The sequence below is a fragment of the Neofelis nebulosa genome, chromosome 9 (assembly GCF_028018385.1).
Source record: "Neofelis nebulosa isolate mNeoNeb1 chromosome 9, mNeoNeb1.pri, whole genome shotgun sequence".
Classification (NCBI taxonomy): Eukaryota; Metazoa; Chordata; class Mammalia; order Carnivora; family Felidae; genus Neofelis; species Neofelis nebulosa.
This window is the reverse complement of record NC_080790.1, coordinates 45,137,861-45,164,307: the sequence shown is the minus strand read 5'-3', so window position 1 is coordinate 45,164,307 and position 26,447 is coordinate 45,137,861. Positions and strand designations below refer to the sequence as shown.

At 40.0% G+C, this 26,447-nt stretch overlaps 1 protein-coding gene across 5 annotated transcripts in view; it reads left to right on the top strand.

The window, feature by feature from the left end:
* CTNNA2 (catenin alpha 2) overlaps window positions 1–26,447 on the top strand; it is a 1,103,782-nt gene that overhangs the window by 556,971 nt on the left and 520,364 nt on the right. The gene's annotated exons all lie outside the window — the stretch shown is intronic.

Genomic DNA, 26,447 nt, shown 5'->3' with positions numbered 1-26,447 from the left:
ACGTGAGAGAAAGTACACAAAAGCATTGGGTAAATCTTGAAGCATTTTATAAAGATAGGAAGCATTATGGTAACATTTTCCAAATGACCTCAAGAAACTGATTTGGTTGTACAATGTAAACATAGTACTCGGAGGCCAGGATTACCAGCATTTCTATCAGAGACTTTTCAAAATAAATGCAGTGACTCAAAAGTGTTTCCAGATGATGCCTTCAGGATTACTAACAGAGCAGCTATTAGGAAGCAGTCAGACCTACTGGCCCATGCCCTAATCCTATTATAAGGCAGACCAGACACCACTTATTTTGCTACGTCAACCTTCCTTTGGCTGATACCAATAACCGTTAGGCCCATTATAAAAGGCACTCTGAACATTTGCGAGGGCATTTACAGTGAGTCTTCAACCACAGCCCTGCAAACTCTCTTCAGGGTGTAGACACATCTGGGTTTGGCTGACTATGTATATCTTGAAGTGTGTATAGAAATTATAAAACTGAAAGCCTAAATGCTATAAGTATATGGGTACTATGTGCTTCTTGTGGGGGCACAGAACATCAATGAATGACACATATCAAATTGAATGTTGGGCAGTGAGAAAACAGGGAGAAAAGGCTAGGGATATAATATATGCCTATTTCCAGTAAGAAGCCCAGGTCTAGGCTAGTTACAAGGAAATGGATCAAATCTAGAAGTTTAACAGAATCATAATTCATATGTATATGGGCAGACCTCCTTAAGTATCAATGAAAGTCTCTGTGCAGGCAAGTCTGATGCTATCTATCTTTCCTTCTGGTTGAGAATGGCCTTCCTGGTGGACGCAGGTTCCCCAGCATCTACGGGCTGCTCTTGAAGTGGTCAGGCCTGCCAACTGCAGGGGAAATGGAAGTGCACCAAACATTAATGTAAACATGTAAATTGCCTGAGAGTTTTATTAAAATGTGGATTTTTTTCATTAGATGTGGACTGAGGCCTTATATCTCATTTGTAATGAGCTCCAGGACTGGTTCATAATCCACTTGGAGTGGAAGCCCACTTACTTCCAGTCCTGCCATAGAAATAGGAGATACTTACTCTCTGTGTTTCTCTGTTTCCAAAGCCATTTTCGTACAACTGAAAATAATTACAAAATTTTAACAAGGAAGAATGTGAGTAGGCTGAAGCAAGTATTAATCACTTCAGACCCATTGACCACAAGTTCTCAGGGGCAGTGGGCTATAAGTTAGGAGACCCTTCTTGTCCGTAGAATTTCTCAGTTCTTGCTGGGACTCTACTATTCCAGCATCATTATAACTTTTAAACTCAGAATGTACCACTGAATTCAGAAAACTTCACTGTTCATGATGTCATCATCCTTCTATCACTTTCTTGGAGGAGAAATAAAGTCCCATTTAAGCTAAAGTTGATGTGCACAATCAATAATGTTTGTCATTATTTAGGGCTCACTATATATTATGTGTTTCACTGATATCATTCTATTTAACCCATATATTAATCCTACAAAGTAGATACTATAATTATCAATATTTTATAGACAAGGATCTAAGCCAAATGCCAAAGCCCAACCTCTGAACCACATTGCTTACTTCCTTCTTGGTGATGGTCAGGCCACTTTTTTAACTTATGGGTTTTTTGTTCCCTTACTGGTTATTTTTACACAAACTCAAATGAAGGAATCAGAATATATTTGTAGAATTATTTGGAGTAAAAATATTCATTCAGCAAGCCCATACTGTATCTGTCTTAGACCCTTGAGCTGCTGTAACACAAAACCACAAATTGCATATTTTATAAAAAAAAAAAACAAAAAAAACAAAAAAAAACCAAAAAAACAGCAGTTAATTGCCCACCATTCTGGAGGGTGGAAGTCTGAGATCATGACAGCAGGAAGGTCAGGTGAGAGCCCTTTCTCTGGTTCATAGCCAATGTCTTCTTGCTTTGTCATCACATGGTAGAAGGGGCTAGGGAGTTTTCTGGAATCCCTTTATAAGTAGTACTAATCCTGTTCCTAAGGGCTCCACTTTTGGGGGTTGGAATTTCACCATAAGAATTTTGGAGGGATACAGACTTTCAGACCATAGCAATATATTTAAATATAAGCTATTGTATTTGGAATAAACGGAATACAGTTTTTTGCTTGTTTTTGTTTTTAAGAAAAGAAAATGTCTGTCTGCCTTGAGAAAGTGTTTGGGCCCTTATTTTGATTTTGTTTTAAATCAGGAACAAGGTTATTTACACATAGATACTCAATTGGTGTTTGTTCAATTGAGGGGTAAAATAAAGAAGAAAGACTAAAACGTGAAGTATTTGAGCAAAGCAAGGGCTGTCATTTGGGTCATCTTATCTTCAGAAGAAGAAAGCAAAAACCAAACATGCTGGCAGCATCCTGAAATGTTGTCTGCCTTAAATTGTTCTCAACTGACACCTGTAATTCTTCTGTTAATGCTGTTAATGCTCTTTTGCCTTTGGGCACAGTTTCTGTGCATATGATATCCCTACCTATGCTTGGAGATTTACAATGGGCAACAGCAAAGTCTGAGATGTAGAGCAGTAAACAAAAACAGAAAACAAAACACACACACACACACACACACACACACACACAAACACACACACGTATTCACACACACCATATTAACCCAACTTTCCCAGTCTGATTTGACCACAGAAACATTCTTCCAAGAGGGACTACTTACCCTTTCCTGGAGGGCGATGAAATGTTCTTTAGGAAAAATGCTTTTGGAGTAGGTATGTTCTTAGTTGTTTTTCCCAAACTTGATTTTCCTAGTATTGGACTCCTCTAAATTTAGAACCTCATAGTATGCACCAGTTTTAAACCTTTCTCTCCTTGAATCTTGGGAACTTAGTCTGAAAAAGAAGAGCTGAATGCCAAAGACCATGCATTTCTCACTTTCACAGTTGGCTTCCCTGGGTGTCAAGAAAAGGAGATGCCAGCAAAGCCAACACCTTGGCCAAAGGTCGCCTGGAGCCTCAGCATCTCATCTCCTCTTTGTGCCCCTGTCCCAGCAGCCCCCTTTGCATTTCTTAGGGTTCTTGGACCTGCATACTAACCTTGGTCTCCCAAGCTAACCTCTCTTTGCTACTACCAAGATATGCACACAGACACTTCATTTTAAGGATTTCATTTCTTTTGACCACAGTAAAACAGAGAAGAAATAATGAAATGGAAAAAAAGGGGGTGGGTGGAATTCTTGTAGAAGTGCCCTGATCTGCAGTTTCTGACTCTGATACATAGGGAGAGCAACCTTTGGCCTCTGCCCATCGCTTTTATTATGAGTGTGTTGCCAACAACCAACCACCCCACTCCTCTTCTTCTTTGTCATCAGACCTTGCCTTAGAGAAGCGCTAAGGAAGACTTTCCCAAACCTTTATGTGATCTTTACCACATGAACAAGGTGGTTCCTTTTTGTCAAGCAAGGTGAGTGGATCTCAGGGACTCTCCCAACTAGGGACTTTGATTTCCCTAGACCTCTGCCTTAATCAGGAATGATGCCCTTGAGCATTTTCAGTTACCCAAAGTGTTAAAATGTTGTTGCATGACAAAACATTGCTGATCTATAGGGACCTTCCCTGTATCCCCAGCAGAGGTTTGTCCAATTGTAACTTAGAGGTTGACATGTAGAGATAGTGGTGATCATAGTGGAGAAAGAATGGAAGTTTTCTGCATGTAAATATGTGCATTTTGCTTGTTGAACACACATTCGGTATATGTGCATGTGTGCATTTGCACCTGCTCAGTGTGCTTGTATAGGCCATATGGCCAAGGAGAGAGGGATTAACTAGAGAGCTAAAGAATGAACAGTCTCCCTGCCTCCTGCTACCGCTGTTACCATCGTAGGAGTATTATACAGGGATCGCAGGGGTGTCTGAGACTGAACAAGTCTGAGAAGGGGTGCCTTGGTAATAACTTGAAAGCTAGCCATTGTGAATTTGTTCTTAGATCCAGACCATGAAGGTTCTTATGAAATATATTATGTGTGGCTCATAGAGCTCTCTCCAAATTGGATGAAGCTGTGTGTTCAGTTCTCAAACCTTACCCTATGTGGTATATATTTGTGTGTCAGTATAAGCTCAAAGTAGCTAAAGAACAAGGTTATATAGGAAAAGCCTTCTTTATTGTCAGAGATATGAAAAGATGGAATTGACAGCTCTGTGAAGCTGACAGTATCCATGTATAGGATAAATGACTCCTTGACAGAGATATAGTAGAGGTAATGCAAACATCAGATAATTGACCTTTTAAGGTCTTTCCCAAAGCGGGGATCTGTATTTTACTTCTAACTCTCTTCTTGAGGTGCTCTTTTTCAGTCGACTCCTTTACATTGCATTCCCAGGATAAGATGAATAGGATGTCACTAATGGTCACAGGAAAAGTTACCTGCAGAGAATATTTTAAAGTCAAAAGTATGGCTTTGTTTTAAATGCTGGCTATATTTTGTATCTTCACAGAGCTCAGGAATTCTATTAACATGTATGAGTGACATAGAAGTATAATCTCATCTAAACTTCAGTATTACACTCCAAGTAGCTTCAAAGGTTTGATTAAACATACTTATAATAATTAGATTCAAAGCTTTTGGAATTCCAGCAGGTTTCTTTTTTTTTTTTTTTTTTTTTTGAAGGATTCAGCACCTAATAAAGTAAAATAAATTGCAAGGCTCTTGGTCAGTGAATAAGCACTTTTGTTGCTTAGAGCTTCAATTTATCAATAGGACTTGTTACTATTAGACTTGTTTTCTAGCTTCCTTTGAAGGTTTAAGGGCCATTGTCCACCCACACATCAGATTTAGTCACAGGCTGTTATGAAAAGAAATAATTATTTTTCCAAGGTCTGCAGGACCAGATTCAATTTTGGAAAACTAGCTGGTATAATGGTTTGTGCCCTACCCTATCTGTCAAAAACACTAAGATGTGTGGAACAGAGGGAGGTTGCAACAATAATTGGAGGAGCTGGTGATAGCTGCAGGGGTGTGGGCTAGAGTCAGCATGCTACTCCCTGTCAACAGTCTGGGGTACACCAAGCTAGAACTGGATACCTGGGCTAGTGCAAGGACAGGGTCCTGGGGACCATGCAGGATTAGGGCAGGGGTTTACACCAGGTACATTAGAAGGAGATGCCAAAAGAGCAGTAACAGCCTCCTTGGCCTTACATCAGCTGTGAGGGGATGGAGTAAGAGCAGGGAAGGAGCTAAGGGTAGCAGATGTCAGGGGCAGTAGAAAAATGAAGGGCAAAATAGTTGAAAGTCTAGGGTTTAGGATGTGCCTGATGGTCACCATAAAGTACTGGACCCATGGAACAAAAATAGTCATGTGGTTTAAAGAAGCACATGTGGACAGTACAGGACAGATCCTAATTGATTTTTACAAAATTTCTCCAAAACAGGATCCTCTCACCATCCAAATTGTTGTTTTGAGTTGAATTTTTATTATAATAACAATGTATAGTTAGAAATACCCCAATGTTTGTTACCTTTTTTTTTTTTTTTTTTTTTCAAATCAGGAAGTTCTTGGCATTCAGGAATGGGTCTAATTCATTTTTGTGTCTCTAGCAACCGCCATGAATCCTCATTAGTAATAGCGGTATGTGTGCACACACACATGCACAAATTATGGTTCACCCTGCATTGGAATGACCATCCCATTGGCTGGAGTCTCCTTTAGTGGAGTTCCTGGAACCCTTTCTCCCTCAGGCTTCTGGTCACTGGAGACAATTAGGCAATGGCTTCTTAGAACCAGGCAGTTCAGCATTCACAAGACTGCATAGGTGCAGATAAATGTTACATTACAAAGACTTGTTGGAGGAAAGAGCTTGCATTTCTCATCAACAGAAGTGCAAGAGAAACCTCCCTTTGTTTTGAAAACAGTATTCTAAACTCCGTAGAAGAAAACCAGGCATGCATCTATCACCCTCAATGTCCTCCTCCCCTTGATCCTGAGGCTTTCTCATATTGTTTGCCATGTGTGTGTAATCAAGGATTCTGGGTGTATTTTCTTTAAAGATGAAATGTTTAAGGCAAAAAAAAAAACCCCAAAAAAACAACTAGCATTGACAATTTAGTACCTGTTTAGAGACATGAGAAAAGAACTGGTAAGGGCTTGATTTCATTTCATCATCTATCTATCTAACTGTGTATCTTTTTACCATGGTGGACTATCCATTCTACCCCACTAACCTTTCCAGGAATACAAGAGCATAGCTATGGTTACAAATTGCTTAATAATCAGTCAAGGAAACAATAGCAGCCACCCCTTACTGGCCTTGCTGTTGTCAAGATCTTTCATTAAGGAGATTGTCTCTTCTTCTCTAGCTCTTACTGTCACTACAGCTGCTATCCCATCCAGAGATTCTCTTGCAGGGTACAAGGTTAATTTAGAGGTTTTAAAGGACAGGAAGGAAGGGCCAGAGAACCTATTTTTAAAATTAAATCTTCACTGAATTATGCCCATCTATATTTTATGAACCCTGATTTAAAATGCTAACACTATAGACAATGTATGCATATGTTATACATTATTCTTGAAGGAATTGTGTCAGTGCATATGGTTGTCAGAAACCATAGATACACTAAAGACAAACTCTGATAAGATAATTTTCTTTTTCTACCAGTTTTACTATTTACTAGCTGATTTGACGTCCAGGAAAAAAAGCTCATGAGATCTTGGCTTGCATTCTTAAGAACAAGGTATACAGAACAGAAGAGGAAGTCCTTGCCTAGTTATAGTAAATGGAAACACTGTGTTCACATATGGATACAGCTATTAAAGAAACTGAGAAATGGGGACATTACCAGAAGATATTGAGAAGAAGTGAGAACTGATTAGAAATTATCTCTTGTTAGAATAGATTGAAACAACTAAAATCCTTCATCCTAGAGATGAGTTTCCTTGGGAGAACCATGTCAAATACCTTTGAACACATAAAAGACTAGCATGTGGATGAGAGATTGAGTATATTTTATGGGATCTCAGAGGGTGGAAAAAGTTGCACCCAACTTTTGTGGTACCCAAAATACAGACTTCAGATTAAGTGTAAAGAACTTTCATTAGAGTCATCCAGACTTCATATACTGGTACATCCATTACAGTAACAGTAGCCAAGCTTAGATTTACACTCTCTTCTTCAGAAAATCTGTTTAATCAAAATGCTATCTGGGGACCATCTGCTACAGAATCACAGTGGAAGTCAAGAGAGAAGGTAGACATTACTATCCTTGGGCCAAACCCCAGACTTACTGAATTGGAGTCATAGGGCTCAATGCCTTGGAATCTTCATTGTAAGCCTTTACTGATGCTTTATTGAAGTTATCAGACATGAGAGCCAACCCATCTTGAATCTAACAGGCAGATCTTCTTACAAATAATGCTTTCATTCCTGGTCAAAGGAGTCATCTGTTGGTCTTCTAAAGTCTGCATTCCTCACTAGTAGTGTTAAAATTCTTGATTGATAATCTTACCTGTTTTAGGATGTTCTCTCCAGTCACCATCTTTCCTGTCCTTCAAATCCCAGTATTTTCTCCTAGCACTTCCAGTTGACTCTATTTGCTTTTCATCACAAGTCCTAAAACCATTCTAGTCAGTATCACAGAACAACTCTGTTGTAAGTTGTATGTTTCACTGTCACCTGGGGCATGTGGGTCTTCTCTCCCCAGAAGCTAAGAAAAATAAAGCACCTGGTAGAGCGCCCTGGCCAAGGTTTTCCAGGTGTGTCATACTTGAAGGCACAATTTAGGCCGTTTAGATCAATATACCATTTGAGGCTTGAATATCTTGAAGTCCAGCATCCCGTCCACGTATGTCTTTAGAGAAGTTTGACTTGAAGCATTTCTTTATGATTTTGAGTGAATATCTTTCTCTCTCTGGCTTCCATCTGTCAGCCCAGATTCTCCTTGACTCTTCATATAACAAACCTAATAAATACATGTGTAAAAACACATGCATCCTCATATCCCTTTGTTTCTCCCAAGCCTCATTAAATTTGCTCTCCTGATGTGTTTATGGGACTTGTTGCTGAAACAAGTCTGATTAGAAAGGAGAGTAGCATTTGATAGGAAATAAAATATCCAAGTTAATTGTTTAGAGAAATATTTGATGAATATCCTAAAGGATTTTAAATAGCTCTGATATCACCCCTTAGCATATTAGCCATGACAAAAAAAATGGTTTTGGACATATTGATTTTGATGCATTTCCCTTTTAGAATATATATGTGATATATTCATAGTGAGCATTATAAAGTACTTTGTGACTGCCAGATGACAGCCCCACATTGTCAGAATAAGTTCGATAATGCTGAATTGATAACATTAAAACAGTTGACAATATACATTATGATTTTAATATGCCACACCATCTCACATTGACTCATGAAATTAAAAATAAATATCACACCTATGGCAATTTTCACTTGAACAAATTCTTTCTTTTTACTATCTTCTGAAACTTGCATTCAGAAGCCTGAAATGAATACGTTTGTTCAACAGAGTGTCCGCCTGTAGCCTACTCCCATTTCGCTTCCTAACAGTAGTACAAGGAGGCATTATTGAAGCAAGAAGGGCTTGGGTGGCAATTCAGGTGCGATCCTTCATGTACAGAAATGCATTATCAATGGGATGATTGCTCTGCACTCTTCCATTTGCAGCAGGAGTGGATGATGGCAGACATTCATGTCTCCTCTCTGGTTCCTCCTGTGACCAATGCTGGGTTTAACAGAGGGTTGGGTTCAAAATGCACCAGAGAATGGAATCTGCCATGTCCTTGGTACAGTGTCAAGTGCACAGAATTAATAGTCCTCTGTACTGTGGGTACATAAAAGTGTTCTGTATACCTCTTCTTCACTTCATTGGCGAGCCCATCCTTAGGCTCTAGGAATGGCTGAGCTTCCTGAACTGGGAAAATCCCACTGCTGTAGGTTCTTAATACAACCATGCAACTTTTCTGCGTATCATTGTACATAGTTGTTCATCATAAATTTATTTTTGTTATTATTTGACTTGTTTCAGCCTCCACTAGTCAGGTCACTGAGTGCAGGTGCAGTGTGGATGGTTCTGTTCAGTCTTGAGCTGCAGCATCTCTGAAAATACCTACTTTCTGAAAATGCCTACTAGGAGGTTGGCAGTTGATGAATATTGGTTATTTTAATAAAATCACCCATTAGTATTTACAGCTGATGTTTCCTTCACAGAAAATCTTTCTCACATTTTCTTCTTCTCAGGGCCATTGTCACCTTTACCTTCTGAGTATACCCTGACTAGTTTTGGCCATGGCCTCCAGAAGACCGCATATCTGAGAGTCCCCCCTCTTTTGTCCTGTGTCCAAACTCATCTTCTTTTAACTCTTTTGTTCATGTCACCCCCTCGGGCAGTGGGGCTGTTGCTTCACCCCTACAAATACCTCATACCTATGGATGTTCTTACCTTGACTCCTCCTGCAGGCACAGACCTGCCCATTTCCTCAAATATCCAGAACTATAAAAAGCAGCTACTGTATGCGAGGGACAATGTGACAGATAAAAGAGTGAATGAGGCATAGTCCCTTCTGTACATACATTCACAAGAGAGCAGGAGGAGGCAGACCTAGAACAAAGTCATGATACAATATAATACGAGTCTAGTCCAGGAATAGGATCAATGTCATTGGAGCCAAAAGGAAGGAGGTGGGAAACTGCTGTGTCACTAGCTCAGTGCTTGTGTGTGGGGGTGGGGATGGTAGGGGAGGCTGCTATCCAACCCTGGCACTGACCTCTGTCACACATGACTGAGTTTCCCATCCTTGATTCTCAATATCTCTGTACTGGTCTTCTCAGGCAGCTATAATACAACACTACAGACTGGGGTGCTTAAGCAACAAAAATTTATTTTCTTGCAGTTTTGGAGGCTGTAAGTCCAAGGTCAGGCTGTCAGACAGTTTGGTTTGTGGCGAGCATTCTCTCCCTGGCTTACAGATGACTGCTTTGCCACTATGTTCTCAAGGGACCTTTCCCCTGTGTGTATAGAGAAAGTGCACACTCTGGTGTTCCTTCCTCTTCTTATAAGACACCAGATCTATCAGATTAAGGCCTTACCCTTATGGCTTCATGTAGCCTTGATTTTCTCCTCATGAGCCCTGTCTCCAAATACTGTCACTTGGGGATTGGAGCTTCAACATAAGAATTTTGAGGAACCACAACTTAGTCCACTGCAGTCGAGCACAGTGGACTGCACATACCATATGCATCTGCTCTGACTCCCTGCAAGCTAGCCTTCTCATCTGGCCAACCTAGTAGCCTTTGGCTTAGGTGTTTTTAATTCTGTGCATCTGCTACTGATTTATGTGTGGTGTTTTCATGGTGCATGCACACACCCGAGTGAGGTCTACTCATGGTCACAGCATTGACTGTGACCCGGGGCAAGCTACCTAACCTTTCTAAGCCTCACTTTCCTCACCTATAAACAGTGATACTATATTGCTTATATCGCAGGCCTGATGGAAGGGTTAAATTCGGTATCATATGCAAAGCACTTGCTTGGCACTGGTCAAAGGTTGTTCCCCCACTCAAACCCTGCCTTCACTGCCCTTCTCAGACTGAGCTCCTGGAGGATGAGAATTATGCCTTCTCCTTCTTCTCTATCTCCCCCCTAAAGAGTCCTATCCCCAAGGCTGCCAGATAGAATGCCTGACTGAAGGCAAAGTGGGATGGTACAGAAGTAAAAAACCAGTCAAAAGAGAAAAAAAAATAGTGCAGTGTGGAAGGAATCCTTTATTGTCCAGAAAGTACTGCAAAGAGACTGTATTTCATGTCTGCAGCCAGAAGTGCTAGAGAAACTTTTAACCGGGAATAGACCATTCCCAACGGCGGAATACAATTTTGTTTGTTGTTATACCAGTCATTCATGAGGAATATCTTTGCTTTTTTTTCTGGATCATTTACCTTGAGTTGGTAAGATGCAAAATGAATTAGCCCAGAGGGCAGAAGTGGGGGGATATGATTTGTATTAGTATTTTTGGAGATATGATATTGGTATGCAACCATAATAACCAACACATTGAAAAGTTAATTCAGCAGGAGTAATTCTGAGAAGTAATGCAACTTATTTGTCACTAAGGAGGACTGCATAGCCAAGTGATTTCTTTATGCATTTTAAAGTGTTTTTAAACCCTTGGGTAGCTATAGTCAATTTTTAAACATGTTTCCTCATTAATTTTCAATTTGTAAATGTACATTGTACAGGAATGTTTTAATCATCTGGGGAGGCTGCTTCACAGATGGCTCTTGTGTGACCTAAAATTTCAATGATTATAATGAATCAGAATGGATGATGGTAAACTTGCTTGGAGATTTGCTGATTGTCAACAGTTTTACAGCTTTGATGCTATTCTTGAGAGGTTAGTGCCATTTAAAAATGAAAGGAAGAGGGTTGTAATGGCCCTGTCAGGGCCAGGAGTTGCCTGAATGAAATAATGTTGGTCGGACCCTTGCTATTCTGTATGGAATTCTTTCCAGGGAAAACACACTAAAAGAATTACGATAGCGTGTTAAGTCAGATATACATACAGAACGATAAGTCATCAGTACTCCAGGCCTACACAGGGCAGGACACTTCTGTTACACTACCTGGTGAAGTCCCAATTAAAAGATGAGAAGGCCTAAAACCAAATGCTCTTCTGAATTATTTATACCAGGGTTCTCCTAAGTGGCACTAAAAGTTAAGAACTGCCTGGGCCAATGACTTAGCAGGTGTAAGAAATTATGTCTACAACTGTTTAAAGGTTGGATTTAAGATGCATCTAGCAACCCAGAACCATAGTCAACAAATCCATTTATTATGCCTCTATTTCTGCTTCTCCATGCTAGGAGCATATGTTCATTATACCCTAGACCTTACCATGCATTCTGTGTTCAGTTGTGTACACAGAATAGACCCACATGTGTTCTCACTGTCTCTGTGGCCTTGAGTGAATTAGTTAGCCTTTTTGAATTTTGGTTTTCTGAAGAAGGGATAGTTCACCCAGCCCAGAAGAAAGGTTGCAGGGACAAAATAGTGCATGCAGTCACTCTATATAGGAAGTGCTACATAAATGGTATTTCTTTCTTAGTATCTTACTACCCTCTTGGTTTCAAATGGGTATGTCCCAGCCCTGGCCTCACTGCACATGCATAGGCCCTATGATTTCCAAAGAGCCTGCACACATTAATCCCCATTTTCTCAGATTAACAGTTCTCAGGAAGGTCTGGGACCTGCCTTTAGCTGAGACATGCTTGCAATATCTTAATGGGGCTCCAGGAGAAGAGCCAGGAGTAAAATGAAGCCAGAATATCAGGTTGTTAAAAGCATTCTGGTAGGAGTCTCAGTACCAAAATTAGACACACAAAGCTTGTCCTGTGGGGGTTCTGGTAGGGAAAAGTCACTTCCTCTTCCCTAGTTTGGAGCATGTTGATTTGGTGGCTGCACTGAGCATGAAACTTCACACCAGCCTGCAGGACTGATCTTCAGCTAAATTGTGCATCATTAGCATTTCTCTTTTCTGACCATATAGTACCCCCAATAGTACCCTCTTATGTAGCCACCCAGTGTCTTGCCTGTACCCCTAGCAAATTCTGTTAGAGAGAGAGAGAGAGAGAGAGAGAGAGAGAGAGAGAAAAGGGACATTTCACAAGCTTGATGCATATTGGTTGATTGTGTTACTCCTCCCAAAGGACTTTTCATTTTAGTGAGGATGAAGCAGAATGAAAAGCCAGAGGAAGGAAACATCTACGAACAAATGTTATGACTTTAGAGCAACAGTTGAATAGCTGTGGCTTTTGGATCCTGAGGAAGGCTGTCTCCATTGACCTGGCTAGGGAAGCTGTCCTGTGGAACCAGCTGTGTTCTTTATGGGGCAAATATGTGGGTAAACACTAGTATTTGGACATCACAATCCACATGAACCAGAACATTCATGAAATTGCCTCTCTGTCCTCCTGTCCTGTTCTTTTAGCAGGCCGATTCAGGGGAAGTCCCCGTTTATTGTCAATGACGGCAAATAGCTTTTGTTGCCACTCTCTTCTCTTCTTTGCCTGGCAGATGCCACTCCTGCATCATCGTCTACTCTCCAGCTGAGCCCATACATAGACCCAGGATCCTTCTCAACCTGGCCTCCCAGGCAGCTCTTACTGTTCCATCAGATTTTACCAATGTGATGAAATCTATGTGCCTTTCTCTGCTATGATTTGCAGATCCTAAATAGAGAAGTCTGAAGAGACAGCAACGGCTTCCATTTTACTGATGGGAAACCTCACTTTAGTGAGGTCATGTAGCTTCACGAAGCTTATCCAGATGGTTCACTGCAGCAGGATACCTTAAAATGGAGTCTGACGTTTCCAAATCCTGTGCTTTTCTATTGTATCAAGTTGTGTCCCTGAAACATAGTTCTGTTTTGTTTTGTACATACTTAAGTATATGTAAACACAAAGGTAATATTTGTAGGGCATATTTCTTTCAGTTAGAAATTCCTTATTTAGTAGAGGGTTTGGAGGTAGGGTTCCTGTGTGACCTTAGCAAAAGTAGGACTTCTGTGAAATTACCTCCTCAAACCCTTGCCTTTGAAAAGCTGCCTTTAACTTATTGGGACCCTGGTCAGTGAAACAAACATACTGCTCTCAGTGATGGCAAGGTCCAAGTGAGCCCCCGTTTGAGGATTTTTCCATGAAAGGGCATTTCATATGGCTTGCCATATTGAAAGCAGATTCATGGCCAAATTTATTGCCCACTAGAGTTTTCTGTTGTGCAGAGCATCTGGTCCCCAGGCCACCACTGTGTTGTGACTGGGAGGTATACTTCCAAAATGTTTGGTATTCTGAATTCCAGGAAGTGGCCAAGTGCAGCATAATGTTCACTGCTCCTCCAAAACATTGTGTTTGGCATGGAAATACGTGTTCTGCTCTGGATGTCAAGTTGGTTTGTGTGTGGCTCTTTAACCAAATAACCCAACATAGGAGTATTCATGGGGAGCTCTTCTGAGAACTGGGGTGATATTCAAAGGCTGGCCAACTCCCCAGGGCAGTCTTGGCTACCACCATGATGTCCACTAAATGCTTTCTTTACTTTCCTTACCACATCTCCACTTTTCATTGGCTTAAAAATCTAACTCCAGTCCTGTTTACTGATGTGACTGTCTCTGTCTAGCCTACACCGCATTAACCCTCCCCTTCTTTAAATTAGTATGCATTTTGACAAGGGCTACTGCTTGTGGTTGGGTGTGTGTGTACAGCACTATTCGACAGGTTCCATTCACACTGTTGTCATTGTAGAGCTTAATCATTGTTACTGCATTGTTCCAGGATATGATAGCAAAGTGCCTTGAAGCAGGGGTACTTTTTGCTAAGTCACACAAGGTACGTCACTGAATAGTGGCAGAACTACCCACTAATGCCATTTTCCCAGACCAGTACTAATAATTGTCTTATTCTCCACTACAGAGCATACACCTTGAGGTCTGGAAGGAAACAATCATTGGCTGCATATCTGTTAGGTTGCCAGAAGCGAGGCTGGGCAGTATATTACCTCACTCAATTCTCATAATAATCAAAAAGCATAGGAATCATTTTCTCATTTTAGAGATTAAACTATTAGTAATATGCTCAAGGTTAAGTAGGTGATAATGGCAGATCAGTGATATGAGCACTAGTTTGCCTGATTTCCAAGTCCGTCTTCTTTCCTACATATCCCACTAGTCTCCAGTATACATGGCTCAGGGCTCATCCCTCCGAAGATGCTCAATAAATGTTATGAGAATTAAGTAGTTAAAAGAGAGTGCAAAAAGCAGTCCATGGGGTACGGGGGCTTTGTTATATATAGTCTATGGAGTGCAGCCCTTTCCAGGGTGAGGGCAAGGGAAAGAGCGGATCATCCAGAGTTGGCTGGAATATCAGCATCAGGATTTGCTCTCCATTCTTACATCTTCAGAACTTTCTACCTGCTCCTCTTTGGAGGAGCTCCACTGTAGCTATGTGATGGCGGAATATTGACTGAACCATCTCAGAAACTCCCTGGAGTCCGGAGCCCACTGAGGTGAAACTTTGGTTGAAAATGCTTAGAAGAAGAGTACATAGAGATCTTTTAAACTATTTTTGATATTCAGCATCTCACATGTAAAACATCTAGGCCACACACTACTTGACACAGAGCAAGTCTCCATGCTCTGAGCTGTTAGCACAGAGCCTGACGTGAGGCTCAAACCTACAAACTGTGAGATCATGACCTGAGCCAAAGTGGGATGCTTAACCGACTTAGCCGCCCAAGGTGCCCAGGAGATATTTTTAGGTAGTGGTGTTTTGAAGGTTATGCAACGATATAAACTTATAACTGTACTGCTACCAATAACATTTCACTATTCAGTCATTTAATGACTGTTTATTAGGGTCTATCCTGTCCCAGGTACTATTGTAGGCACTTAGGATGTCAAGCTGAGAAAAAAGCTGAAAACGGTACGTATGGCCCCTGCTCTTGAAGAACTGAAATTTGAGTGATGTCAGATACACTATACACAAGAAAGAAATATACAGGGGCATCTGAGTGACTCAGATGGTTAAGCATCCGACTCTTGATGTCGGCTCAAGTCACGATCTCACGGTTCAGTTCATGAGTTCAAGCCCCTTATCAGGGAGCCTGCTTCAGATCCTCTGTCTCCCTCTCTGTGCCCCTTCCCCACTCATGATAGCACTCTCCCTCTCTCTCTGTGTCTCAAAAATAAATAAACTTAAAAAAAAGAAATATACAATATAATTTCAAATAATGATGAATATTTGAGGCAAAGTTAATAGAGTGATGTGATAGACCAGGGATTGGCAAACTTATGACCCATGGGGCCACATCTGTCCTGCCACCTGTTTTTGCACTGCCTGGAACTAAGATTGGTGTTTATATTTTAAAATACTGAGAAGAAGAAAATTTCATGACACATATATATTGAATTTGAATTTTGGAGTCTATAATAAAGTTGTACTAGAACACGGCTGTGCTCATTCAAAGGCAGAGTTGAGTAGTTGCAAAAGATATCATAAAATATTTATTGTTGGGCCTTATAGAGAAAGTTTGCTTATCATTATGGCAGAAAGCAATGGGGGTATAATTTGATTAGAGTGGATCATCTTTATTATTGTCATCATCATCATTATTATATGTATCTTCTAGCTGAGTAACTTCTGATAAACCACTTAACTCATCTTTGTCTCATTTGAAGTGCATCAACTTCAAAGTCCATTCCTGCTGGATTCTTTGACATTCCTCTCTCAGTTATATTTGTTCAAGCACAGGAAGTTTTTATTCTACCCAGATTCTCTTTGCCGCCTACCTACGTCTTTGCATCCCTCGTTCTGTGGTCAGATGGTGTGAGCCAACTGATGTATCAGTCTAAAGGAAAACATAATTAGGAAGGTAAAACCATTACAAAAAAGGTTATTTGCTGAACCAAATATGAATTTATTTTGGATCACCTATTATTTGGGATTTTCTGCCTCAGTGCTCCCGCCATTAGAGAGCTAATCAGGAAGCGGCTGCGGCTGGGACTGGAGCAGTGTCTTTCATGGGGGTTTGGTAAAGGCTGGCTGGTAAAATGATTAGCCTGATGCCATCCATCAGAGAGGCAGTCCTGTGCAGCTGTCAAGTATTGAGGTGTGCTTAACACAGATGTTGGAGCCTTCTTCAGGCAGATTCCCAGGGCAAGGAATATACCACATTTTATCCAAGAGGAAAAACACTGAAAGAAAATCACTTAAAATTGCAGGAAGTACATCAACTTCATGTGCAAATTTAGAGATGTAGCTCTCAGCCTTTGGGGTACAAGTCTGATTTTATACTCTTAAAAATCCTCACACAGGAACAATTGTACATTCAACTTCTAATGACTGATATAATAATTAATGGCAAGCAAAGCTGTTTGTTAAAGCGTTAATCACAGTAATATTGACATACATTGGGAAAATAGCAATAAAGACATGGCAAGAGCTATTTGCATTCAGTAAAGCATTCTTACTTCACATATGGATTGGAATACTCACTTCTGTAAATTGCAGATCCCCTAGGACTGTGTAGTCAATGGATTAGGAGTCATCCATCTGGATCAGGAGTTGACAAACTACAGCTAGAGGGCCACAGCTGGCCCTCTGCCTGTTTTGGTAAATAAAGTTTTATTGGAACACAGCCACACTCAGTTGTTTATTTATTGCCTGTGGCTGCTTTTGCACGACAATAGCAGAGTTGAGTAGTTGCATCACAAACCATCTGGCATGCTAGCCAAAAACCTTTACAGTCTGGAAGAAAGTATACTGACCCCTGCTGTAAATTACTGTTTCTGCAAGGACAAGGATGGTATTTTCACGTATTAAAGCTAAATGTGTCACGGACATAAGTAATATCTGGTGAGGAGTAAGAAAGTATGACAAAGATGTCCATATTCTTCTGGAAGAATAGAGATGGAGAATATTTTACTTATATACATGATTTTTTAGCCTCTAAGGACGCTATTTATTTTAACCTACTTAATTTTTGTTTTCAGGGCAAACTATCTGAGTGTTTATCACTGTTTTATTATCTGCATCATCAGATGTTCTTGAGTACCCCCTTTCTGATGAGCACTGGGCGAGTATCCAAGAGCTTCATAATTTGAACATATAGAAAATACTCTCCTCTAAATAACTTGAATTACTCTTCTTTCCCTTAGGTATATCTATCTTTTCCTCCTCATTTCTCAGAGAAGATGGAAAATATCTGGTGATGTGTTTTGCTTGAAAACTATTTCAGATATATTCTTTAATGCAATAAGAAATAGGTTCCGGAATGGTAAAACAATGTTGATTTCAGTAAATCAAATCCAGAGTTCTATCCAAGTGTGTGTGTATGCGTGTGTGTGTGTGTGTGTGTGTGTGTGTGTGTGTGTGTGTGTACATACCTGGGGCAAATTATTATTATACTCATTTTTAAAACCTGAATATGCAGTCTCAAATATATAGATTCTGCTAGATTTTGCTTTCATAAAGTAGATTATGTATTCTAAACTTTTCACACAACACATATTGTGGCCTTACCTACTGTCACCAAAAAACTTTCCACATTTGAAGTAAATTGGAAAAGACAAAGAAGCTGCAAAAATTCTCAGTACAATATCCAGTTAGAGTAACACACTTTATGAGAGAGGAGGGTGGGCACTAACACCAAAATTTAGGAGTTCTGCAAGAGTTTGCATTGCACTGGGCTCCTGTAGCCATTAGCCATACTTCTCACAGGATATATACTTGTAACCTGCCTGGTTAAGGGTTAAGGGGTGGCTGATACTTGGGGGCAGAGCCAAACACCACTCAGCCAACAAGTTTGCTAAGATGCCTGAAAGTATCCTCACACACAGCCTGATTTTTGCATCATGGTTTCTATCAAAAGTGTCAGTTTGCATTTTTATCTTACTAAGAGAAGCCTTGCTGAAGAAATATGTAACTGAGCTTTGTGGTTGACCCTGTGTGCTTCAGAGAACTGACTGATCACATAAGGTTGGCATTATTGGAAGCTGTGTTTACACCTTGGGAAATGATCTTTTCTTCCAGAGCAGCCTGACAAAATGAAGGTAATAAGTGGCTAGTATAATGAGATCAGTGTGTGAGGTAGTGGTGGGTGTCATGGGGGCATTGATATTTACATACACAATTTGTTAGATCATATAGTAGGGGGCTAAGGCCTGACTCAGGCTTCATGCTTTGTGAGCTACCAGTTTCAATGCTGTTTCTGTTTCTTTTAAGGCCTTCCCTCTCTGTGTCGGCTGTCTCTTATTGGCCTGAGGATCACTCATTCATTTACTCACTCAACAAATCAGTAAACGTATTTTCAAGGTGTGATCGGGCGTGCTGTAAGATGCTATGTGTACTTAGACTAATTGGTTGAGAGGGTGAAATCTACCCATAAGAAGATATTATTTGCCTGAAACTTGAAGAAATAGGTGTAGACAATGAATTCCACTTTCTGAAGACTGAACTGTTAGGGAAGTGAGATTCTCTGACCAATTGTTTTCATTCCCAAAAGGCTGGAACAGAAAATACCAAAATTAATCAGACTAATGAAAGCCAGATGACAATCTGAAAGCATCATAATGAGAGAGAAAGGGAGACAGAAAAGCAACTGTTCGTGAACATGGGTACACTAACTATTTGGGATTGGTGGAAGACATAGATAGCTCATTGAATGGTATGTCCTGTGGAGGACACCATCCCAAGAGACAGAAGAGCATATGCAGAGCACAGCCATGTGAAAGGACATACGAAATACGTTTGGATTGTTGGGGGAAATGTAAAAAGATGAGGGGGCTTCTAGCACCTCAGAAAGCATTCTGGAACCCAAACCAGTGACCAGATTGGATCCTGACTCTACAACTTAATTGCTGCAGGACCTCTTCGAACAAGTAACTTAACCTATCTGTGCCTCTGTTTCTCCATTTAATAGGGATGTGAAATAGGATATCAGTCTGCCTATAGTGCCTAACACATATTAAGGACTCAATATGTACTTATGGTGATGATCATGGAAAAAATGTCTTCTGGTATAGAAGAGAGTTTAGGAAACATTTTCTGTAAAGGGCCAGATAGCAAATATTTCAGCCTACAGACTAGCTACAGACTCTGTTTCTACTATTAACTCTGCTGTAACAGCATGAAAGCAGCCAAAGATAATGAATGCATAAACAAATGGGTCTAGCTGTGTCCCAAGGATACTTTATTTTCAAAAACAGGTTGTGCGGGGCGCCTGGGTGGCTCAGTCAGTTAAGTGGCCAACTTCGGCTCAGGTCATGATTTCGAGGTCTGTGAGCTGGAGCCCCACATCGGGCTCTGTGCTGACAGCTCAGAGCCTGGAGCCTGTTTCAGATTCTGTGTCTCCCTCTCTCTGACCCTCCCCGTTCATGCTCTGTCTCTCTCTGTCTCAAAAATAAATAAACGTTAAAAAAATTAAAAAAAAAAAAAACAAACAGGTTGTGGGTGGATTTGGCCTGTGAACTATAGTTTACTGACCCCTGTTTTAGAATACAGAATTTTTTCTGGATGTTATGTGTTCATAAGAGTTACAGGATAGCATGTGGTGAATTCATTAATGGCTCCCACTGTAATAGCTGAGGGAAGACTGACACATTTAGATTTCAGAACTTAAAAAGCAAGCTCTCTGGAGAGAGTGGAGGAGTTATCAAAGTGTATGATTGTGGGTGTGGGGGGATGTAGTGTATGTTAGTATTAGTAGAAGTGAAATGAATCTAAAGGCTGTTGACATAGTTTAGAGACTATGAAAACTTGGGATAAGATTGGACATTGGGAATAAAAAAGAAAAGAACTCGGGAGACCATGTGTTTAGATGGCAGCCAAGTGTCTTCTTGGATGATAAAAAGAATAACTACTGGAGAAATAAGCTTGGGGAAGATACTGTATTCTTATAAGGAGATGGTGACTTGGTGGACCTATCAAATAACTTTTCTCTGGGCACCTGAGTGGCTCAGTCAGTCAAGCATCTGACTTCAGCTCAGGTCATGATTTCATGGCTCATGCTGACAGCTCAGAGCCTGAAGCCTGTTTCGGATTCTGTGTCTCCCTTTCTCTCTGCCCCACCCCTGCTTGTGCTCTCTTTTTCAAAAATGAGTAAATAAACATTAAAACAAATAAGTTTTCTCATAGGCATCTTGAGGTTCAGAAGAGCCGAAGTCTGTAGATACAAATGTAGAAAGCATTAATGAATGACTAATCCAGTCCAGAGGGGGAGTTATAGAATAATGTGTACAAGCATACTTTAGCTCATACTTTATATATTGGCAGCTCTGGAGATTATGAGAAAGAAATTTTAAAATTTTGGTTCGAATCTATCAACATCAAAGAAACTTTAACAATATTTTTTAAATGCAATATTTCCACTCTGAAAGTGTCAACTTTGAGTTAATCTCAAGCTGTTTAGTCCCTTATCTGGAAGAGTCTGGTAGAAGCTAAAGATTGCCAAGAAAGTATCTTTATGCTGGGCCCTTAAGCCAGACAGAAGGACCTACTTTGTGTGAACAAGTGGGGAGTAGGAAATAGAAAACAAGTTATACAATACTTAGACTGTACTTCTTTAATGAAGAACTTCTATAAAATAGCTGTATTTCCCCTTGAAGGTATATATTGTACATAAATACCATCTGTATATGGATGGTCTCACTGACATACCCACCTAGGAGTTCTCTTGGTTCTTCATGAGTTCTTATTTGGTGTATTTTATCCAGTATAAATGGCTCGTGTGTGTTTGTGTGTACACACACGCAATGTGTCCCCAGCAACTGATTCCAAAAATGACTTGCTGAGATGCACAATTCTGGCTGTGCTGGCAGTGATCTTTGATGTAGGTGGATTTCTGCTGATTTTTAGAAAGCTTCATGCCCCAACCCCCTGTGAAATCACATCTGGCTTTTCCAGGCCAGTTGGCTGGAGGTAAGGGTACCATCTGGGGCTTTGGAAAATAGTGAGTCCGACTGGTCCACTGAGGTGATTGAATAGGCAATGTTGATGGTGCTGCTAGTCAGTCTCACTCCCCCAAGAACCAAGTCGAAGGCAAGGTTCCAGATGAGACTTTGGCCCCAAATCCCACAGTTCACGTGTCTTATGTAAGTGCATGTCTGTCACCTTGCCTCTGACTCTGTAAACAGGGACTGACTGTAATTACCATTACTTACCTATTTATGTCTAGTGTCTAATCCTAGCAATAACCTGATGAAGTTGGTGTTATTTTTGTCTACCCTCATTTCTGAGAAACCGGGACCTATAGAAGGGTTGTTACACAGCCCCTAAGTGGAAAGGCAGGATATAGACAAAAGTTAACAGCCTGCACTCTCAACCAATAAGACAGGCTCCTTTTCCTCTCATTTAAAATTACACATTATAGAAGAATTTGTTTCATTTTTACTTATTTTAAGAACACATCATTTTAACATTGATATTGTTTTGCTGACCAAAATCCGACCTCAGATGTTTTATTTTACCTGAAAATAAACATTTTTCTAAATCACCCTCTATCTTGCAATTGTATCACTTCATTCAAAATAAAAGTGGAGAATCAATAGTTAGATAGGGATACCAAAGCCTTCCAGGGGAACTCATCACTGACATGGAGAAAATCTAGGCTTTCTGAGGTGGTTTACAATGGCCTGGAGAGAAAGTTTCCCTTCCCAAACAGTTCTTTCCAAACTCTGCTTTTCCAAATAGCAGAAATTAGAAACTTTATGAATTGGCCTTACATTTATGCCTCCTTAACTTGCATGCAGACATGATTTGTTTAGTTTAATAAGACCTTGATTGCAGGTATCAGCACATAAGCATTGACTGAAACTGGGTTCTTTTTGGTAAAATGCAAGCTGTGTGAAATTCATGGAAAATACAATTACGTTCTAATTTACTCAGTGCCACTGGCTTTAATTAAAGTAGATCATATTTCAATGAAGTAAATTCATGGTTCACTTTAACAAAGGATGTAGAAAACCCAAGAAGGAACTTCAGTGTTTTTCCTTTGAATATTAACTCAGAGCATGGTTAATCTTTACCAGCTATTTACCAAAGTGTCAGGGCAAAGCTCCTCATCCCTAGTGGTGAGACATGCAGGACCCCCGCCAAGCCAGCTTGTCAGCATCTAAGCTCCAGCAAAGCTTGATTCAGGGGCCCAGAGAGGGCATCTCCATTCACTGTTTTTCTCTCCAATTCTTTACTACCAAACATCTCTCCTGTCTTTTCACCTCTTTGTATTGTCTGCTTCCTAGGCTGGATCACAGGTAAAGACTCAGTTACATGTAGAACACAATATACTACTTTCATTTTTATGGGATCTGATGCTTTCGTGGGCAAGCAACCTGAAGCCTGACGTAGGCAGGATTGCAGTTGTCCTGGTACTGTCATCCAAGACCCAGCCTTTTTCCAACTTCCGTTCACAGGCTCTGGTCTCAGGTTTGGCTCCTCATGGTGGCATAATTAATGGCTGATGCTGCAGCTGCAAGCATTTTATAGAAGCTAAGAATATTTGGCAAAGAGGAATATCTCTGTTACGCATCTATCAGGGAGTAATTCCTCTCCTAGAATTTATGGCTACCACCCTTACACATCCCATTGCCTGGATTGGGTCACATGCCTATGATATGGCAAGAAGTTATGCAGACGGGCGGGTGGGATGGGAGAGACAAAGAGCTGGCAGGTTCTTCTATCAAAGCATCTGGGGGAGGACGATGAGATGGCTAGAGAATGGTTACTGGATAAGCCAACACTCGTGTCTGCCATAACATTCAAGGTCCATCGTTAGCTTTAATGTGTTCTTGTAGCCATGAAACTCTTTGGCAAATGAACTTATAGGCCAAAATCACTGATCTTGTTGCCTTTAGAAATGTATTAGTCAGTTGATATTCATAAATAAGGGCACATGAAGCTCATGAAATATAACTGTATTTGCCTCTATCAGAGATTCTTCAAGCCTTTATGTTTTCTAATACTCAATGCAAAATGACTCAGAATAATGTTTAAAAGAATTGGAGACAGGTAGTCATCTATAACTAAATTTTTATATGCTGTAAGGGGAGGAGGGATTGAACTTTCAGTCATGGGAGTACTGTGATGACAATTCTTAATGATATCTCCAGTGGGCCATGTAAGTCAATGAATTTAAAGTGCAACAGTTTCTGCTAAACAAGGTTAAAATGTGGCAATGACTGACTATGTTTTAATGTGCTATAGGGAAATTAAGAGCCTCTGGCACTCAATAAAACACTAGCCTTTGATTTTGACCGAAGTGCCCATTACCCACAAAAGGTTTAGTCAATCACTGTGCTGATAACACACTGGTAAATTGCTTAGGGCCCTACACTGCTGAGGAGGACCATTTTTAATCCCACTCTCTTTCATGAACCAGACTAGTGTTTCTCAGTGCTTTTATAATAGTCATTTTAATTTGTCTGGTAACTTTTACTTCCTTTCACAACTAAATTGATTACAGTCTGTAGGCTTTCATTCATAAAGAATAATAGGTTCATATAAGTTTGCTTAGCTTAACATTTGTAAATGATTTTAAGTATACATTTTTGTGAGTATGTGGAAGTCCACTGTTTTATTTCTGTTCTAAGAAATAAAATGTCATTTCTGGAGAGTGATATACAGATTTTTCTAATATACCATGGAAAACTCCTTTGGGATACCCTGTGGTCTAACAAGGAGGTGGATAAATAAAAATAGAAGGAACCTTCATTCTCATTGATCCTAGTCTCTCTTTTTATAACTGGTAAGACAGACTTAGAAAATTTTGTTCCAAGATTAAGACTTATATGGAGATTAGGCAGATGCCTTTTAGCCAACCCTTTCTAATTAACTTCCATGCCTGGCATAGGGCTATGGACATGGCAGTTGCTCAATAAATTTTTGCTGTTTAGATGAGTAGGTTATTTAAAGGTACTGTATTTGTGTTTTCTTTTCTTTGGACGCTAAAAAGTTTAAGGCAATGATTAAGGAATCACATCAGTCATGAATCATGATGGCAAGTAGGACAGTATAACTCCACCAGTGACCATATATTTCAGGGCTTCAGTTTGTATTGTTCTGAGGCAATCTTAAGGGCATATACCTAGACTTATCTATTTAATCAGGTTGTTTGTAATTGATTGGTGGAATGGTTCGTCCAGAAGAGGAACCATTGACATTTGGTTTAATTGCCTTGGAACAGTTTGTCCCATGTGCCTCAATGATGGGCATCTTGGATAAAACTAATAAATAAGTTGAGTATGCAGTGTGAGTCAAATGCCAGCTTTAGATTTTTTCCACATGGTCCAAACATGGCTAATGAAAGCATCTATTCTCTGGGGCATGTGGAGATCCAAAAGGTATGGCTCAGATTTACAGAAAATGTTGAGTGAAACCATTATACATTCTGGTTTAGTTTAAAAGTCAAACTCTTCTTCAAGAGCAACTTTAAGGAACTATTCATCTCTTAAGTGAAAACAACAGGCTGTCAAAAGGCAAGCCATTGTACACTGCAGTGAGATCGAAAAGACTCTTGCCTTTGAATTTCAGCTCTACCACATATTACTTCTATGACTCTGAATAAGTCACATACCTTCTCTGTGCCTCGATTTATTAGTATGTATAATGGGAGGGATCATTATTATTCATGTTACCCTCCTGACATGGATTTTGAGAAATGAAATAATATAAGTGAAAAATTCGAAAACAGTATAATACTTTGTAAACTTTAAGGAATTATCATTAATACCTACAGAACCACACAGCAGTAAAAAAAATAAATAAATAAAAATAAAAAAATAGAGGATTGGTTATATTGGGCGGTTGTTTTCCATAGTAGTAGAGATCTAAGAAAAACAAACCTACAATAGCTGCCTCATTTTGAACTGATGTCCAGTGGAGTTTATTGATTCTCCCAGGATTCCATGGGCACTGATAAAGTTAAAAATTGGGGTCTCCAACTTTTTATGACCTCTTCCTTCTTGATCATCAGGTTGCACTTATCAAAGATAACCTATAGGGATGGTGAGTAGTATAATTCTAAAATGAAAATCTAATCATGATGAACTTACTTGTAGAAGCTTACTGAATACCCAGTGTGTGGTCAACTTGGCAGGCAATAAATTTTCCGCTGCTCTGGAGTTTTTGTTAGTCCATGAGGAAGATCAGACATGGCCCTAAGAAAGTTACTGATGACAACAAGAAAGCTCAAGCTGCACACTAAATAAAGCACTGTTGGGTGGTGAAACAGAGGGTGATAGACAAAGAGCCAGAGCAGGAGCACTCATTTCTCTGGGCTCAACCACAAACTCATAACTTTGGGCAAATGATTTAATCCTCCAGCTGGACTAATAAGAATCGTTCAGGCCATTTGATAAATTCATGCATTACTGACTCGTTAAAAATTGAGTGGGTCTGGTTGGGAGCTGTGAATCTCCATCAGTCTCTCCCTCCACTCCCTCAAAATTTCTACATGATTTCTACTTGCAGGCATGTTTAGGAAATGAATAACTGTATCAGTTAAAGAAAAAAGAGGCCCAGTTAGATTGTATCAATCTAGATAAGATACAAGATTAGATTAGATTGATATAATCTAACTGGGCCTATTGTTTTCTTTGTAACAAATGGAAGGTTGAAGTAGACAGCAGTAATTTTCCACTTGTTTTCAGAGTTCATCTGTTTTACATATGGTTTTCCCCATATACCCTTTTTTGTGGAATGTTGCCCAAAGCTTTGCCCTACATGGTTGGAAGAGAGCGGTGGATAAAATTCTCACTCAATAAATTTCTGCTCTGTGAGTGAATTGTAGATAATTACATGAAAATGACTAGTTATTAAATAATTACATGAAGATTATTACATAGTTCTAGTATAGGGATAGCCATAGATATCCATGTAAGAATTGGTGTGTGTGTGTGTGTGTGTGTGTGTGTGTGTGT